This window comes from Mus musculus, chromosome 10, assembly GCF_000001635.26.
Source record: "Mus musculus strain C57BL/6J chromosome 10, GRCm38.p6 C57BL/6J".
NCBI lineage: Eukaryota > Metazoa > Chordata > Mammalia > Rodentia > Muridae > Mus > Mus musculus.
The window spans coordinates 34,072,036-34,090,681 of NC_000076.6; the positions used below are offsets into that span (position 1 = coordinate 34,072,036).

Consider the following 18,646-nt stretch of genomic DNA (forward strand, 5'->3'; position numbering starts at 1 on the left):
TATTTGTATTCAAGGACAGCTACAAATATTACCTAAGATGCACAGTCAGGCTTCCAAACATATCTTGGTGGCTTTTTTTTTTTTTTTTTTTGTCAATTTGACACAAGGTAGTGCAGCAGTTCTTAACTTGTGAGTCTAGACTCCTTTGGGAGGTTGAAAGATCCTTCCACATGGATCGCCTAAGACCATCTACATACCAGATAGTTACATTTTGATTTATACAATAGCATAATAACAGTTATGAAGTAGCAACAGAAATAATCTTACCTCAACATGAGGAACTGTATCAAGGGGTTGCAGCACTAGAAAGGTTGACAACCACTGAGCTGGAGTTATCTGGGAAGAAGAACCTACAATGAGAAAATGCCTCCAAGATATTGACTGTAGGTAAGTCTGTGGGCATTCTTTTGATTAACAATTGATGCAGAAGGGCCCAGTCCATAGTGGGCTGCCATATCTTTGGGCAGATGGTAAGGGTATAAAAAGTATGTTGAGCAAGCCATGAGGAGCAAGCCAGTAAACTGTGTTTCTTCAGGTTTCTCTCTGCTCATAGTTCTTGCCTGCAGGTTTGACCTGACTTCCTTTGATGATGGACTGTGAGATGGAAGTATATGTCAAATAAACTCTTCCCTCTCCAAGTTGCTTTTGGATGTGTTTTTTTTTAATTAGGTATTTTCCTCGTTTACATTTTCAATGCTATCCCAAAGGTCCCCCATACCCACCCACCCCCAATCCCCTACCCACCCACTCCCCCTTTTTGGCCCTGGTGTTCCCCTGTACTGGGGCATATAAAGTTTGCAAGTCCAATGGGCCTCTCTTTGCAGTGATGACCGACTAGGCCATCTTTTGATACATATGCAGCTAAAGACAAGAGCTCCTGGGTACTGGTTAGTTCATATTGTTGTTCCACCTATAGGGTTGCAGTTCCCTTTAGCTCCTTGGGTAATTTCTCTAGCTCCTCCATAAGGGGCCGGGGCCGTGTGACCCATCCAATAGCTGACTGTTCTTCTTGAATTTCATGCGTTTGGCAAGTTGTATCTTATATCTTGGGTGTCCTAAGTTTCTGGGCTAATATCCACTTATCAGTGAGTACATATTGTGTGAGTTCCTTTGTGATTGGGTTACCTCACTCAGGATGATACCCTCCAGGTCCATCCATTTGCCTAGGAATTTCATAAATTCATTTTTTAATAGCTGAGTAGTATTCCATTGTGTAAATGTACCACATTTTCTGTATCCATTCCTCTGTTGAGGGGCATCTGGGTTCTTTCCAGCTTCTGGCTATTATAAATAAGGCTGCTATGAACATAGTGGAGCATGTGTTCTTCTTACCGGTTGGGACATCTTCTGGATATATGCCCAGGAGAGGTATTGCGGGATCCTCCGGTAGTACTATGGATGTGTTGTTTTATAACAGCATTAGAATCCTAATTAGGATAATACGGCTATCACATCTGTTGGTTTAACAAGCCACTGATCAAAAATCATGAAAAACAAATTTTGTCTGCACTAGAGATGTACCTTTCTTCCCTCATTAGTATTTCCCAAATAACACAAGGTAATAGATATTCATGTATCACTTATATTGTATTAGGCATTACACATGACCTAGAGATGATTTTAAGTAATCTAGGAGGTTGTGGGTAGGTTTGATCTTTTGTAAAGTGACCTGAGTATCCACAAGCCTTGGTATTTATGGGAACCTTACAGCCACTCTACTGTATAGACCACAAGACAGCTGTCCTTTCCAATATGTCAGAATTACCATTGTATGGCACTGAAAAACTTCAATAACAAATATGTTTTCCTCATAAAAGTTCAAAATAACTCTCATCTATTATTTATGTGTTTCTTACAAGACCCTTGTAGAACTGTTATGAAAGAGCCAAATGGATTCGGTGTGTAACTGAGACTCATATGATACTATCAGTCACCTATGACAGAAGCCTCCTTGGCATAACCTCCTCCATGCATTTCTTGTCTTTTTACTGCTGCTTTTTGTTTGTTAGTTTGTTGTTGTTTTGTTTTGTTTTACTTTTACAAATAACTGCTTCTTTAAAATATAGATTTAAAAGTTTTTCCTATTTTAATCATTCTGAGACTGTAATGAAAATGTGTATTCTAAGTACTAGCCCAGAAACTTAGAATACTCAAGATACAATTTGCAAAACTCAAGAAGAAGGAAGACCAAAGTGTGGATACTTCGTTCCTTCTTAGAAGGGGGAACAAAATACCCATGGAAGGGGTTACAGAGGCAAAGTTCAGAGCTGAGACTGAAGGAAGGACCATCCAGAGTTTGCCCCACCCAGGGATCCATCCCATAAACAACCAAACCCAGACATATACCAACAAGATTTTGCTGACAGGACCCTGATATAGCTGTCTCCTGTGAGGCTATGCCAGTGCCTGGCAAATACAGAAGTCGATGCTCACAGTCATCTATTGAATGAAACACAGGGTCCCCAGTGAAGGAGCTAGAGAAAGTACCCAAGGAGCTGAAGGGGTCTGCAGCCCTATAGGAGGAATAACAATATGAACTAACCAGTACCCCCAGAGCTCGTGTCTCTAGTTACATAGGTAGCAGATAATGGCCTAGTTGGCCATCAATGGGAGGAGAGGCCCTTGGTTTTGTGAAGCTTCTATGCCCCAGTATAGGGGAATGCCAAGGCCAGGATGTGGGTGTGGGTGGGTTGGGGAGAAGGGGAGGGCAAAGGGTATAGGGGATTTTCGGAGAGGAAACAAAAAAAGGGGTTAGCATTTGAAATATAAATGAAGAAAACATCTAATAAAAAAAGAAAAGAAAAAGAAAAAGAAAAAGAAAAAGAAAAAGAAAAAGAAAAAGGAAAGGAAAGGAAATGTGTAAGTTGGCCAGCGCTGACGTTAGCTGTTGAAAAGCAGTGCTAGGAAATCCATTTCTTACTTACAGATCATATATCGTCCTGTCTACTATAAGATAAAGTAAGAAATACAGCCATACAGCCATACTTGTCTTTGATCTAATGACTAGAAACACTTCCTTGGTGACAAAATATATATTGGATTATCAAACACAGTTAAGGTAAGGTGTTTTCATTACTACAAGAAGCTAAGCAGAAATTAACTTGATTTTTGAAATAAAGATGATTATATAACCCTGGCTTGACTAGAACCATCATAATGTTTTAGATGTTTTCGTTCTGGGGATGCAGCTCTGTTCTAGCCCTCCCTCATCATCTGTGAGGCTTAAGTTTGATTCAGGGGAGGTCATTTAAGAACAGATGCTTTTTAAGTGCTTACCTAACCATGTCCAGTGATGTAAGGATTAGAAGACAGACAATCCCCATCTTGCTCAGCCACAAGCCTACTGTGTGATCTTGAGCAAGTCACTTAGTCTGCTGGATCCTCTCTCTCTCTCTGTCTCTCTCTCTCTGTCTCCCTCTCTCTGTCTCTCTCTGTCTCTCTCTCTCCGTGTCTCTCTTTCTGTCTCTCTCTCTCTGTCTCTCTGTGTCTCTCTCTCTCTCTCTCTCTCTCTCTCTCTCTCTCTCTCTCTCTCTCTCTCTCTCTCTCTCTCTCAATTGCTGTTAGCCTGATATCCAGATTATTTTATTTTTCTTTCCTCAGTTGAATTCTGGGTTTAGCCAACTTCACCCAATTGTAGTGAGTGCAGATACCAAAGCCTCCCTCACAGTGTCCACATTGTCTAGTTCTGTCTGTATATTCTTTCTTTCTTTCTTTTTTCTTTTCTTTTTTCTTTCTTTCTTTCTTTCTTTCTTTCTTTTTTTTGTTTTTTGTTTTTTGTTTTTTGTTTTTTGTTTTTCGAGACAGGGTTTCTCTGTATAGCCCTGGCTGTCCTGGAACTCACTTTGTAGACCAGGCTGGCCTTGAACTCAGGCCTGCCTCTGCCTCCCAAGTGCTGGGATTAAAGGCGTGTGCCACCACTGCCCGGCCTGTCTGTATTTCTAACTTCTTGGCCTTCAACTGGTGCTGCACATCAACGTTAGGAAAGTTTCTACCATTGGGTCAGGGTTAATGTGATGATTTCTCTGGGATGCCATAGAGACCAATTATAATTTGCTAGTGTAATTAATATTATCCCAGTATTTCACACAAATAAATTTTCTTTTCTTTTTATTTTTTATTAGATATTTCCTTTATATACATTTCAAATGTTACCCCTTTTCCTGGTACCCCCAGAAAAAAACCCCACTATCCTATCTCACCTCCCCCTGCTCACCAATCTACCCACGCCCCTCCCTTGTTGTGGCATTCCCCTACACTGGAACATCAAGCCTTCACCGGACCAAAGGCCTCTCCTCCCACTGATGACTGACAAGGCCATCCTCTGCTATATATGTGGCTGGAGCCATGGGTCTCTCCATGTATACTCTTTGGTTGGTGGTTTAGTCCCTGAGAGCTCTGGTGGTACTGGTTGGTTCATATTGTTATTCCTCCTATGGGGCTGGAAACCCAATCGGCTCCATGGGTCCTATCTCTAGCTCGTTCACAGGGGACCCTGTTCGTGGTTAACTGAGAGCATCCTCTGTATTTATCAGGCAATGGGAGAGCCTCTCAGGAGACAGCTATATCAGGCTTCTGTCAGCAAGCACTTGTTGGCATGCACAATAGTGTCTGGGTTTGGTGACAATATATGGGATGGATTGATCCCCAGGTGGGGTAGTCTCTGGATGGCCTTTCCTTCAGTATCTACTACAAATTTTGTCTCTGTGTTTCCTCCCATGAGTATTTTGTTCCCCCTTCTAAGAAGGACTGAAGCATCCACACATTGGCCTTCCTTCTTCTTGAGCTTCATGTGGTCTGTGAATTGTATCTTTGGTATTCTGAACTTCTGGGCTAATATTCACTTATCAGTGAGTGGAATCCATTTGTGTTCTTTTGTGATTAGGTTACCTCACTCAGGAGGATATTTTCTAGTCCCATCCATGTCATGAATTCATTGTTTTTAATAGCTAAGTAGTACTCTATTGTGTAAATGTACCACATTTTCTGTATCCATTCCTCTGTTGAGGGATGTCTGTGTTCTTTTCAGCTTTTGGCTATTATAAATGAGGCTGCTATGAACATATTGGGGCGTGTGTCCTTATTACATGTTGAAACATCTTATAGGTATATGCTCAGGAGTGGTTTAGCTGGGTTGTCAGATAGTACTATGTCCAATTTTCTGAGGAACCACCAAAGTGATTTCCAGAGTGGTTGTACAAGCTTGCAATCGCACCAGCGATGGAGGAGTGTTCCTCTTTCTTCACATCCTCACCAGCATCTGCTGTCACCTGAGTTTTTGTCTTAGCCATTCTGACTGGTGTGAGGTAGAATCTCAGGGTTGTTTTGACTTGAATTTCACTGATGATGAAGGATGTTGAACATTTCTTTAGGTGCTTCCCAGCTATTCGGTATTCCTCAGTTGAGAGTTATTTGTTTAGCTCTGTACCCAATTTTGTTTTGTTTTATATTTTTATTAGGTATTTTCCTCATTTACATTTCCAATGCTATGCCAAAAGTCCCCCATACCCTCCCTCCCATTCCCCTACCCACGCACTCCCACTTTTTGGCCCTGGCATTCCCCTGTACTGGGGCATATAAAGTTTGCAAGTCCAATGGGCCTCTCTTTCCAGTGATGGCCGACTAGGCCATCTTTTGATACATAGGGTTACTTGGTTCTCTGGAGTATTTTTGAGTTCTTTGGATATTAGCCCTCTATCTGATGTAGGGTTGGTAAAGATCTTTTTCCAATCTATTGGTTGCCTTTTGTCCTATTGACATTGTCATTTGCCTTGCAGAAGCTTTGCAATTTTATGCGGTCCCATTTGTCAATTCTTGATCTTAGAGCATAAGCTATTGGTGTTCTGTTCAAGAAATTTTCCCCTGTGCTCATGTTCTCAAGGCTCTTCCCCACGTTGTTTTCTATTAGTTCCAGTATATCTGGTTTTATGTGGAGGTTCTTGATCCACTTGGATTTGAGCTTTGTACAAGGAGATAAGAATGGATCAATTTGCATTCTTCTACATGCTAAACAACAGTTGAGCCAGCACCATTTGTTGAAAATGCTGTTTTTTCCCCCACTGGATGGTTTTAGCTCCTTTGTCAAAAATCAAGTGACCATAGGTGTGTGGGTTCATTTCTGGGTCTTCAGTTCTATTCAATTGATCTACCTGACTGTCACTGTACCAATACCATGCAGTTTTTTTTAATCACAATTTCTCTGTAGTACAACTTGAGGTCTGGGATGGTGGTTTCCCCAAAAGCTTTTATTGTTTAGATTTTCTTTTTCTTTTTCTTTCTTTCTTTCTTTCTTTCTTTTCTTTTTTTTTTAAATTATGAATGTGTGCCTTTATTTCTAAGAGAAAGGTTCACTGTTTTCATCAAATTTCTTAATGGGTAAAGTCAAAAGGAATAGTGAAGCGGGCAGTGGTGGCACTTGCCTTTAATCCCAGTACTCAGGAAGCAGAGACAGGTGGATTTCTGAGTTCGAGGCCAGCCTGTTCTACAGAGTGAGTTCCAGGACAGCCAGAGCTATACAGAAAAACCCTGTCTTTTTTTTAATTAGGTATTTTCTTCATTTACATTTCCAATGCTATCCCAAAAGTCCCCCATACACCCCCCCCACTCCCCTACCCACCCACTCCCACTTCTTGGCCCTGGCGTTCCCCTGTACTGAGGCATATAAAGTTTGCAAGACCAATGGGTCTCTCTTTCCTAGGCAAGTGGATGGACCTGGAGGGCATCATCCTGAGTGAGGTAATCCAATCACAAAAGAATTCACATGATATGTACTCACTAATAAGTGGATATTAGCCCAGAAACTTAGAATACCCAAGATACAAGATACAATTTGCAAAACACATGAAACTCAAGAGGAACGAAGACCAAAGTGTGGACACTTTGTCCCTTCTTAGAATTGGGAACAAAACACCCATGGAAGGAGTTACAGAGACAAAATTTGGAGCTGAGATGAAAGGATGGACCATCTAGAGACTGCCATACCCGGGGATCCATCCCATAATCAGCCTTCAAACACTGACACCATTGCATACACTAGCAAGATTTTGCTGAAAGGACCCAGATATAGCCGTCTCTTGTGAGGCTATGCCAGGGCCTAGCAAACACAGAAGTGGATGCTCACAGTCAGCTATTGGATGGATCACAGGGCCCCCAATGGAGGAGCTAGAGAAAGTACCCAAGGACCTAAAGGGGTCTGCAACCCTATAGGTGGAACAACAATATGAACTAACCAGTACCCCCCAGAGCTCATGTCTCTAGCTGCATATGTAGCAGAAGATGGCCTAGATGGCCATCATTGCAAAGAGATAGTTTTCGATATCCTGGATTTTTTGTTATTCCAGATGAATTTGCAAATTGCTCTTTCTAACTCTATGAAGAATTGAGCTGGAATTTTGATGGGGATTGCACTGAATCTGCAGATTGCTTTTGGCAAGATGGCCATTCTTACTATATTAATCTTACCAATCCATGAGCATGGGAGATCTTTTTATCTTCTGAGACCATCTTCAATTTCTTTCATTAGAGCATTGAAGTTCTTGTCTTACAGATCTTTCATTTGCTTAGAGCCACAACAAGGTATTTTATATATTATTTGTGACTATTGTAAAGGGAGTTGTTTCCCTAATTTTTTTCTCAGCCTGTTTATCCTTTGAGTAAAGGAAGGCCACTGATTTGTTTGAGTTAATTTTATATCCAGCTCCTTTGCTAAAGTTCTTTATAATGTTTAGGGGTTCTCTGTTGGAATTTTTGGGGTCACTGAAGTATACTATCAAATCATCTGTAAATAGTGATATCTTGACATCTTCCTTTCCAGGTTGTATCCCTTTGACCTGCTTTTTTTGTCTAGCTGCTCTGGCTAGGACTTCAAGTACTATATTGAATAGATAGGGACAAAGTGGGCTGCCTTGTCTAGTCTCTGATTTTAGTGGTATTGCTTCAAGTTTCTCTCCATTTAGTTTGATGTTGGCTAATGGTTTGCTCTATATTGCTGTTACTATGTTTAGGTATGGGCTTTGAATTCCTGATCTTTCCAAGATTTTTAACCTGAAGTAATGTTGAATTTTGTCAAATGCCTTCTCAGCATCTGATGAAATGATCATATGGTTGTTTTCTTGAGTTTGTTTACATAGTGGATTACGTCAATGGATTTCTGGATATTGAATCATCCTTGCATCCCTGGGATCATATGGATAACCATTTTGATGTGTTCTTGGATTCGGTTTGCAAGAATTTAATAGAGTATTTTTGCACCAATATTCATAAAGAAAATTGGTCTGAAGTTCTCTTTCTTTTTTGGGTCTTTGTGTGGTTTAGGTATCAGAGTAATTGTGGCTTCATAGAATGAATTGGTTAGCGTTCTTTCTGTTTCTATTTTGTGGGACAGTTTGAGGAGAATTGGAATTAGGTCTTCTTTGAAGGTCTGGTAGAACTCTGCACTAAACCCATCTGGTCATGCACTTTTTTTTGTTTTTTTGTTTGTTAGGAGACTATTAATGACTGCTTCTATTTCTTTAGGGGTTATGGCACTGTTTAGATGGTTTATTTGATCCTGATTTGCCTTTGGTACCTGGTATCTGTCTAGAAAATTGTACATTTCATCCAGATTTTCCAGTTTTGTTGAGTATAGGCTTTTGTAGCAGCATCTGATGATTTTTTAGATCTCCTCAGTTTCTGTTGTTATGTCTCCCTTTTTATTTCTGATTTTGTTAATTAGGATACTGTCTCTGTGCCCTCTAATTAGTCAGGATAAGGGTTTATCTATCCTGTTGATTTTCTCAAAGAACCAGCTCCTGGTTTGGTTGATTCTTTTTATAGATATTTTTTGTTTCTATTTGGTTGATTTCAGCCCTGAGTTTGATTATTTCCTGCTGTCTACTCCTCTTGGGTGTATTTGCTTCTTTTTGTTCTTGAGCTTTCAGATATGCTCTCAAGCTGGTAGTGTATGCTCTCTCCAGTTTCTTTTTGGAGGCACCCAGAGCTATGAGTTTTCCTCTTAGGACTGCTTTCATTGTGGCTCACAAATTTGGGTATGTTGTGGCTTCATTTTCATCGAATAAATTTTCTTTTTTTTTTTTTTTTTTTTTTTTTTTTGGTTTTTCGAGACAGGGTTTCTCTGTATAGCCCTGGCTGTCCTGGAACTCACTTTGTAGACCAGGCTGGCCTCGAACTCAGAGATCCACCTGCCTCTGCCTCCCAAGTGCTGGGATTAAAGGCGTGCACCACCACGCCCGGCAAATTTTCTTAATCCATGAAAAGTGCAGTGTGTTCCCCTGAAATTTTGATCTCAGGCATAAAATCTTAAACTCCAATATACTACACTTGTTGAAAATGCCAGAAAGAAAACAATCATATTCTTTTATAGCACAAGATGAAATTTTAGCTTAATTAAATAATATGAGCAAGGATTTTGGGGGTGATATAAAATCAACAAAATATTTGAAAAATATGGTCCCAGGAAGCAATGTAAGTAATGACCCGTAGCAAGGGAGGACATTTATATAGTGAACATGGTAAGCATAAGGCCCTCAAACCTTTTTAATCCTTTAATAGATCTCCTCATGTTGTGGTGACCTCAACCATAATATTATTTTCCCTGATACTTCGTAACTATAATTTTGCTGCTGTTATGAATGGTAATATAAATATCTGTGTTTTCCAAAAGTCTTAGGTAACTTTCATGTTCCATTTGACCCCAAATGGGTCATGGCCCATAGGTTGAAAATCACTGCTCTAGGTCAAAAGATTTGGTAGGGGGACGCACTCTGGAGAGGAGTCTGCATAGCAGACAAATACTTTTTCCAGGCTGAATTATTTTTAATTTTAAAAAGAAGTTTGTTTAAGACTACAGTTAAATCTACATGAAAAGTTTACAGTAAATCACACCAGTCACATTTTAAAAATCCTGCTTCTGATCTGAGCATTCAGAACTTTCATCACCAAATCTGTGCAAAAAATCCCAACTTTTTGGAGTCTCTCATTCCTATGCTGCTTTAAGTGGGGATAGCCCTGGGGCCATAGACTGCCAAGGCAATTGAAGTATGAAGATTGGAGCATTGATTTACATGCCTGGGACCCTAGGTGCAGTCTCTACTGCCAGCAATAAGTAAATAATGGATTAAAATAGAGGTCTTTACCCAGAAGCAGTCATTTGCTGCCTTAACAGGAGCATTGAAGTCTGGCATTATATAGCATTTTTGCATGAACGTGCCATGGAGTGGAAAGCCTCAGCAGTCCTTGTTGGAATGCTCGGAGACAGGACACAAAATCTATGCAACGGTCCCAACAAGGAATTCTAAGCATAAAAAATTTAAACTGTATATAGGGATTGGCTACCAAGGAAGGAACAATGCATACTAAAGAACCTAGGGATAAGAAAGAATATACAAAGAAGGGGCACATTTTGAAGGAAAAAAGCCTGAAGCTCAAATCTGGTTGAAAGAAGAGAGATTCAGACCACAGACAGTAAAAAAGTTTCCTGGGTATCCAGGCTGAGACTGATGGTGACAATGGTGCATATTTTTTCCTATGAAGACATGAACAGACATATGTCCACTCTAGATATCATCCAAAGGCAACTTTGTGAAACAAGGAGTTTATTGGGCTTCCTTACAGAGGCATGGGTAAGAGGTTTCCAATAGGCGCATGGGTAACTTGGGCAGCTACGTCATGAAAAGCTTGCCCTAGCATAGGTAATGATGATTCACAAACCCTGCATCAGTGGAGTTCCCTGAATGACTTGCAGGCAGCTACACTACTGAAGGATGCAGCCACCATACACAAGATGATTTCTGCGCGCGCACGCGCACACACACACGCACACACATATATTTGGGAATGGATCTCTTGAGTTTACTAAATCAGAAATTTCTTATGAGCCTCATTCTTCCTCCAGGAAGAAATGTTTCAAACTAAGAGTAAGCACCAACACGAGTAACTGTTAGACAAAATCAGCCTGTTGGAAGTCCTCCATGGAGTGCAAGAGATCTGAGGCTGGTACATTAGAAAGGGTGGGCCTCCCATGCACTGCTAGTTACTAAGGCAGGTGCAAACCAAAAAAGCATGATTCAGAGAAGGTGTCTCTCCATCTGTTACTATAGCATCCTCTACTTGTAATGGAAGGAAGCTTATATGTTCTAGATGGAGCATCACAGAGCAGTTAAGAATGGCATTTGTCTTATAACCAATACAGAGAACACGGGCCATTCTGATGAATATTTCTATAACCATTGCTATGGCACTTTTTTACTTTTGTGGCTTTACGTTTGACCTCACCTTACCTGCTTTTGTTTTGTTGTTTTTAACACTCTGACTGCTTCATGGTTGTCTAGGCAACTCAAGCTGGGTTGTAGAGGAGCAAAGGGAGCCATTTTTTTTTCCTTTTCCCAGAAACAAGTAGAGTTAGAAGGAGCACTATTCTCAGTCAGTAAACTTATCTTCAGATTAAGGATATTTTTAGTGAACATTGTGGAATTTGTCAAATACACCCATTGCCTCTGGTTTATGTGAATTTCTTCACTGTGATAACCAATTCTCTGTCTAACTCACTGTCATGACTATTATTTCCAATGTCATCTTGGAGGTGCTACTACATGGTCAAATGGCCAAGAACCCCAGGATATTGCTGACCAAATCTGTTCTCTGTAATCCCAAGGACATGATATACACGACACGGTGGCAGACTCTGTCCATAACAAGTATGGTATGAGCTCTTGGCTCAGCCTTAATGAAAATGTGAAGGCCTCATAGACTTTTAAGTCATGCTCACCTTCTGAAGTACCCGTTGGTTTCATGGTGGCGAAAGGATAAAATTCAGTTTGTGGGACAAAAGTTATATATAGTGTCAAGATAAGTAAGCAAAGAGCCACCTTAGAAAGGAAACAGAACACGTGATTCTGTTCCTTAAGTCCCTCTATTGTGAAAAGTGAGCAACATAAATATACCTTTGCATCTAAAATGTTTCTTAACTCTTTGATTCTTTGTGAACATCACATCTTGTACCCCTGTCCCTTCATATCCACCTCTGCCATTGCAACCTCCCAAAAGAAAATTAAAAAAAACAAACAAATAAATAAACAACAACAGCAAATCTCATTGTGGAGGCTTTGGTGTGACATCTTTACTTACAAATGTTCATTGAAATGAATCGTTGGTCTGGCTCAGGCCTTTTGCTTCTGCTATACTATCAATACTGGAACCTCTCCAGGACTCCTCTTGGATATCCTATTACCTTGGGTCTTGTAGATCCTACAGCTTTGGGTCTGTAGGACCATCTCTTTTACACACACCAACAGTTCCTAGATGAGGTAGATATTGGGTGGACCAACTCAGATTCTTGGATTTACGTTGGTCAGCCTGCCAGCTGTCTTTCACCCACACCACCAGAGCAAGCTCTCCAACACTGCCCTGGCTACTGTACCCAATGCTGCATCTGGCAAGGGGCAGCTCTCTTGCTCTCAAGGCCTCCAGCCAGTTCACCAGCACCCATGTCAGCAAGACCAGCTCTACTGTGCTGAGCAGGTTAGATGCAGAGGCATGCTCTCTCAAGTGCTGCAGATGGTGAGAGGCTGGGATAGCTCTCCTGCTTTCACAACCTCAGAGCCGGCTCACCTGCCCCTTCTTCATCAGGGCCATCTTTACTGTGCTGCCCAGGTTAGGCCTAGGGTCCACTCTTCAGTGCTGCAGCTGGTGAGGGATGGAGGACATCTCTCCTGAGTCTAAAGTTTTAGCCAGTCTGAGAGACACAATTATTTTACAGTTAATCTTCCAAATATTTTCTATTGATTAGTTTCATTTGTATGTATTTCAATTCCCCATCTTCCTATAACAAAAAAATGTCTCGAGGACTATAGAAACTGCTGCCATAATGATCATGCTAATAGTCCTTGCTCCTCAGCAGTCTGAGGTGGGAGGACCCCCTAGGCAGGGAAGCTAGGCTAGGCATCAATGTGAGATTCTGGTCAAAGAAAATAGCTTCTGAAGATATGACAGTGCATGTAAACTTTGTTTGATTTGTATTTTTCCAGTGCAATCTTTCCTTTCTAGGCAATCTCATTTCTCTGTTATATGAGCATGCTTATTAAATGGAGAAAATTGTCCAACATTGCTATATTTAGCCTGCTCTGCCACACAATATAGACTTTATTAAGTGTTATTAATGTGAACTCAGAAAAAATGTTTTTTTTTTTAAATCACACATATATGCAGGGTATCCTTTTTCTCTATTTTGTCCAAACACACAGAGAAATAGAGCTATGGTCTACATTCATCTATAGTTGAAGATTACCACCCTTTCCTATTCTACCTTAGCTCCTACCAAATGAAGAAGAATCCTATGATCCAAGCATATTTGCTACATTGAAAACTCAGTGTTCCAGGTATATCTGGTAGTTCATAGTAACAAACCACAGAAGCCAGACTTAAACTACAGCAGAATCCAGGACAGGAAAGTGTCTGATCCTCATTAAACAATAGACAGTGAATTCATCTTGATAATTTCATCAAAATGATTATTTTTACCACGGCCTATCCATATGACTATGGAAAGTTTCAGAAGCTCTCTTCAATACTCTACTCTGAGATCAGCTGCAATTGCAAAATGTAAACATTAAATAGGTAATTAACTAATTAACTAATTATATTTCACATTATTATGAGAAATGTTTGAAATGCATCCTAAAACTTATCATGGAGCCAAAAAGCTGTAGATAGACTCCTTTAGTCACCAGCATTAGGGTTTGTCTCAAGGTTTCCTGAAGTATATTCTGAGGTGTAATGTTAATCCCCAAGAAGATCAGAATTGGAAAACTGCTCCATCGGTCTCATCAGGCCTCTCTGGACTCCCTGTTGCTGTCTCTTTCCATTTTGGTGACTTTCTGCTAGTTACTTGTTCTTCTTGCAGGTAGCTTCTAATATTTTCTTGGTTGTTTTGTTTTGTTTTGTTTTGTGGTTTTCTTCTCCGTGCCTCTAGTGCTACACAGGATCCTCTGTCTTGTATATTTTCCCCATTTTAAAAATGTGTGTGTGTGAGTGTGTGTTTGTGTGTGTGTGTGTGTATGTGTGTGTGTGTGAGAGAGAGAGAGAGAGAGAGAGAGAGAGAGAGAGAGAGAGAGAGAGAAATGGAAGTTAGAGAACAACTTCAAAGATTTGGTCTTTTCCTTCTGTGAGTTCCAGGTTGAATTCAAGCTACTTTCTGAGCAAAAAACACTCTTTTCTCTGAGTACTGTTTGTCTTCTGCCCAATCAGTCATTCACTGTAACTTTCTCTGTGTATCATATGTTTGTAGTTCTGAGAAGAACATTTTAATCTGCCCACACATTAGGAACCTTCTGGATAAAGTTTTTATGTTAGGTCATTTTCAGATCCTCTAGAGAAACAAGATGAACTGCCAGGCTCTCAAATGCCCACGGCAGCCTATTAATCATGACCACTATGGCAGGGTCATGAGACAGAACATGCCATAATGGGAATCCCTCAGAAATAATGCTTGAGTATTAAAAACATTCTAATATTTACAAAATGGTGCAAAGTCATTGGTTCTTCCTGCCCAGGAAAAGAGTCAAATGTAACTCTTGCCTTCTCAGAACCCTCTGTTCACTTTATTCATTTCAGAAAGGCTAGACTTGGCAGGGACCATTAGTGCATCAGGCTCCACTTGTACTTACTATGGGTATTGCTGTAGAAAGAACTGCCTGCCTTAAGTGTTTTACAGATAATAATTCAGTAAGTAAATCTTAAAAAAAAAAAAAATGCATCCCCTAGGAAGCAGTCCAAGTGAGACCGCATTGTTTGTTGAAAGTCAGTATTAAGTATTAGGCCCATTAGTGAGAGTAGACAGACATTTCTCAGAATAGTAAATACAAAGGGAAACTTTGATAACAGAGAGGCAGACAACATCCCCTAGGAAAGTGATGTTGTGATGCAGGAGACAGGTTGGGTATTCTTTTGAGTTGAGGAAGGAAGCAAGCGTGAAGCAAGCATGCAAACTTGCCCTTGTCATCTAGTTCTATGGGGGTTTTCTTTTGTTTCTCCCCCAACCTCATGTAAATGTTTCCAGTCCTTTCCGTGGGCATTCTGTGTTTTTACAATAATGTTGCATGAGGTGACCTGATTTTTTTTTTATGTGAATAGGAAATCTGCCAAGATAAAATGAATTCTAACCAGATTTCTCAAGACAGAGACATCAGCGCGTCTGAGGTTTATTTTCTTTTTAAATTTTTCTGTTTTATAGAGAAATGCTTTTTGTACCTTATGTTTCTGCATTTTACTTACTCTCCATTTTTCTTCCTCTTCTTTTTCTTCTTCTTCTTCCTCCTCCTCCTCCTCTTCTTAATTATATTTGCCTTCCTTCTTTTTTAACATTTTTTATTACTTACCCTGAATTTTAAAAAATTATTTACCCTGAATGCTAGCATAGTTCACCATGAAAACTTCTGTAGCTTTCCCAGCTACACTGTGTTGCCACCACGGCACTGCCAAGGGCTAGCAGTGGCCAGCCTCTGGACGGTCTTCCTTTTGTCAGGATAGAAATCTCTATTTCCCCTTTACAGCCACTTTCTATGTCCTCTTAACTGCCTATTTTGTACACACACATATAACACACACATGAAGGTATACACACACACACACATGTATAAATATACATACACACATGCACACTGCACTTATACCTTCTTTTACAACTTATCCTAAGTTATCTGTTTAAAAAATGTAGTCAAAAGACTGCAATGGAGAACCAGAAATCTGTAAGCAAGGCACCGTGAAACCCACAAACTAGACCAATCCATGGATAGAAAGAAAAGTTTATTGGAGGACACAGACTGCTGGAGAAGAGAGGACAGCACCCTGCAAGAAAAGATTTATTGATTTTATTAGGACAGGCAGTAGCAGAGGGCAGCTGCAGGCCAGAAGAGTATGCATGGGGACTTTGATCTGTGGCCGGCTGTTTTGGTTAATTTGCCTTTGTCCAAGGGGGTTAGTTATTAGGGTATAAATAAGGAAAGTAATGGCCTGCCCAATGAGATTCCTGAGAAATTGAGTTTAGGTGTCTATTTACCTGATAGCAGACCTTCTGTTTACCAGTCAGGGTTCTGCCTGGGCTGGACCCTGCTAACACTTTACTACTGTCAGCATTACTACCATTTGGGGTCACTTTGGACCCAACAATATCCTTTTGTTCTCAACCCTTTTGTTTCTGCTATTCTATTTGTTAAAATCTCTGACTATACTATAGAACTGATATTTGTTGATTGACCTATTCTTGGACCTCATCTGAGCAAGGAGTACATCACTGTGACTGCCTATCTGTCCACTTCTCCAGGTGATAAAACCACTCCCGTCTTCTAAAGGGGACTCTGACTCCCCAAGTTATTTCCTAGGGCAGAAATAAACACAGGACATGACCAAGGAGCCTACTCAGGAACACTCATCCTGGAGACTCAATGCTCTGTCCAGGACAAGCTGTTAATGAGGAGGAAGAAGAGGCTTTCTTATTTCACAGAATTTACCCCAAATACTAAACTACTTCGATACTTTGCCACTGTCTTATACAAGAATAATTTTTAGAAATTATATGCTGATTTCTGTGCTTCTCATACAGTCAAAGACTGGAAAAAATGAGGCAGTGAAATAAATGCCAAGAGTTCTGAGTTTAAAATGCAGGCAGTCCTTATATGGTACATGGAGCTGAGGGCTTGGGTGGGGAGGCCAAGCAGAAAGGCTGTTTGTTAATACAGAGAGTCTGGAGAGACATGCAATATGAAGTCTCACAACAAATTGAGTGGAAACTGAAGGCCAGGCCAGAGACAGCAATTCTCAGCACAGTGCAGGCGAAGCAGGAATGAGGGCCAAACATCATCAGTGCCATATTTTAAGCCTGGAGTGGATTCATCACTTCCTCTAATTCTTCAACTGGAAAAACTGGATGCTAATCAGATTACCTTTAAGCTTGACATCTTAAATGTAAATGCAAAGCCTAACTCACAACCCAAAGCAGAAGCATAATGAACGGTTTTCATTTCTTCTGTTTCTTTTTCTTCTTCATCTCACATATATTAAAAGAAGTGGGAGCCCTTGGTAAATGGGAATTAAATTCCACAGAAGTCAAAGCCCAGCATAGCACAGCATTCCAGAGAAGGCTGGCATCTGAGTTAGCTGAATGTCAGGCCATTTTCCTACTTAACATTTTTTGGGCAGAAAACAAAGGAGTAGAAATAAATTAAAAGGAAAGAAAATTTTTTGTGGTTATAACATTTCTAATATTTCAAAGATGATAATATTAACAGTCAAACGAACTCATGAAATAGTTTAAGAATTTTTACTATTTGGACTGGAAATATGGTAGATATGTTATTTTTTTAAAAAAAACTTTAAAAATATGTAACCATGTAAATAATTTCTCGCATTAAGTAGGAAAAAACTGAGGGCTACAGATTTTAGAACTCTTAGAGATAGTTCTTACAGACTGGGGAAGAACCCAGAGACATGTGAGCAGCTTTTGTTAGTGTTCCAATATGAGGAAGAGGTACTTCAGGGAAATGATCCTTAAATTTTAGTAATTACGTTTGAGAACAATGTTTTTCCTTTAGTCATAGAGAAGTATCTGCTAAGGCTTGATGGTCAGTGGATTCTGAAAGTCCCTTTTCCTTTCACTTTACTGGCAATCGTCTGTCCTCCCTTTCTGCTTGTGGTGAGGTTTTACAACAGGAAGTTAGGTCTCCCCCAGGCATCTTCTCTCCTTGACACTATTACTATGTATTACTACTCACTCAGCAGAGAAGTTTAAATGTTCCATGTCATCGTATGTAAACTAGGCTGCCTCATTTTGCATAGGGGCCTCTTAGTTTTATTGACTTGTTTAGTGTGTATATTGAAGGAATGTGTAGATGAACATGTATGCTTATTCATTTGTGTGCATGGGTGCGTACTCGCCTATGAGCATATATGCCAAGGCCAGATAACAACGTCTCTGTCATTCCTTAAGAGTCATCGGCCTAGGTTGATGTGGTGGCATATGCCTTTAATCTCAGCATTCAGGAGGCAGGCAGATCTATGAATTTAAGGCCAGCCTGTTCTACAAAGTGAATTCCAGGGCAACCAAGGCTACACAAAGAAACCCTGTCTGGGGCTGGGTAAGTTGGGGGAACAGACATGAGGACAGGGAACCACAAAAAAAGAGGCATCAGGCTTGTTTTTCCAGAGATGGTCTCTCATTGGCCTGAATCTGGTAGCTGTACCCAGCACAACTTGAAAGTAGCCTGGGAGCCTTCTGCTTGTGAATTGTATCTAGTGCCAGGAAACATTCTTGGGAAATGGGCTCTAAACCAGCTTGGGAGCCATGCTTAATTGCAGTTAATGTTAGAAATTATTTGAATTATGGGACACTCAATTTACATTGGAGAATATATCAGTTTGAGAGGAAACACCCATGCTTGTAGGCTTGCAATGTTAATACAGAAAGATTAAAAACAACATCCTTCAGGTTTCCAAGAAGCAGCATTGAGAGTGTATGCTGGGGATGAGAATACAGGGACAAGACAAAGCAGAGGCCAAAATGAGGGTAAATAAAACAGTGAACAATGAGCATCTCTCTGCAGCCCCTTCTTGACTATGTCTAAGTGTTTACTAAGAAAGCAGATGGAACCCAGCCAATAAC

General features: G+C 40.3%; 1 protein-coding gene across 1 annotated transcript in view; it reads left to right on the forward strand.

The window, feature by feature from the left end:
• The window catches only part of Trappc3l (trafficking protein particle complex 3 like), a 72,219-nt gene that overhangs the window by 34,439 nt on the left and 19,134 nt on the right, over positions 1 to 18,646 (forward strand). The gene's annotated exons all lie outside the window — the stretch shown is intronic.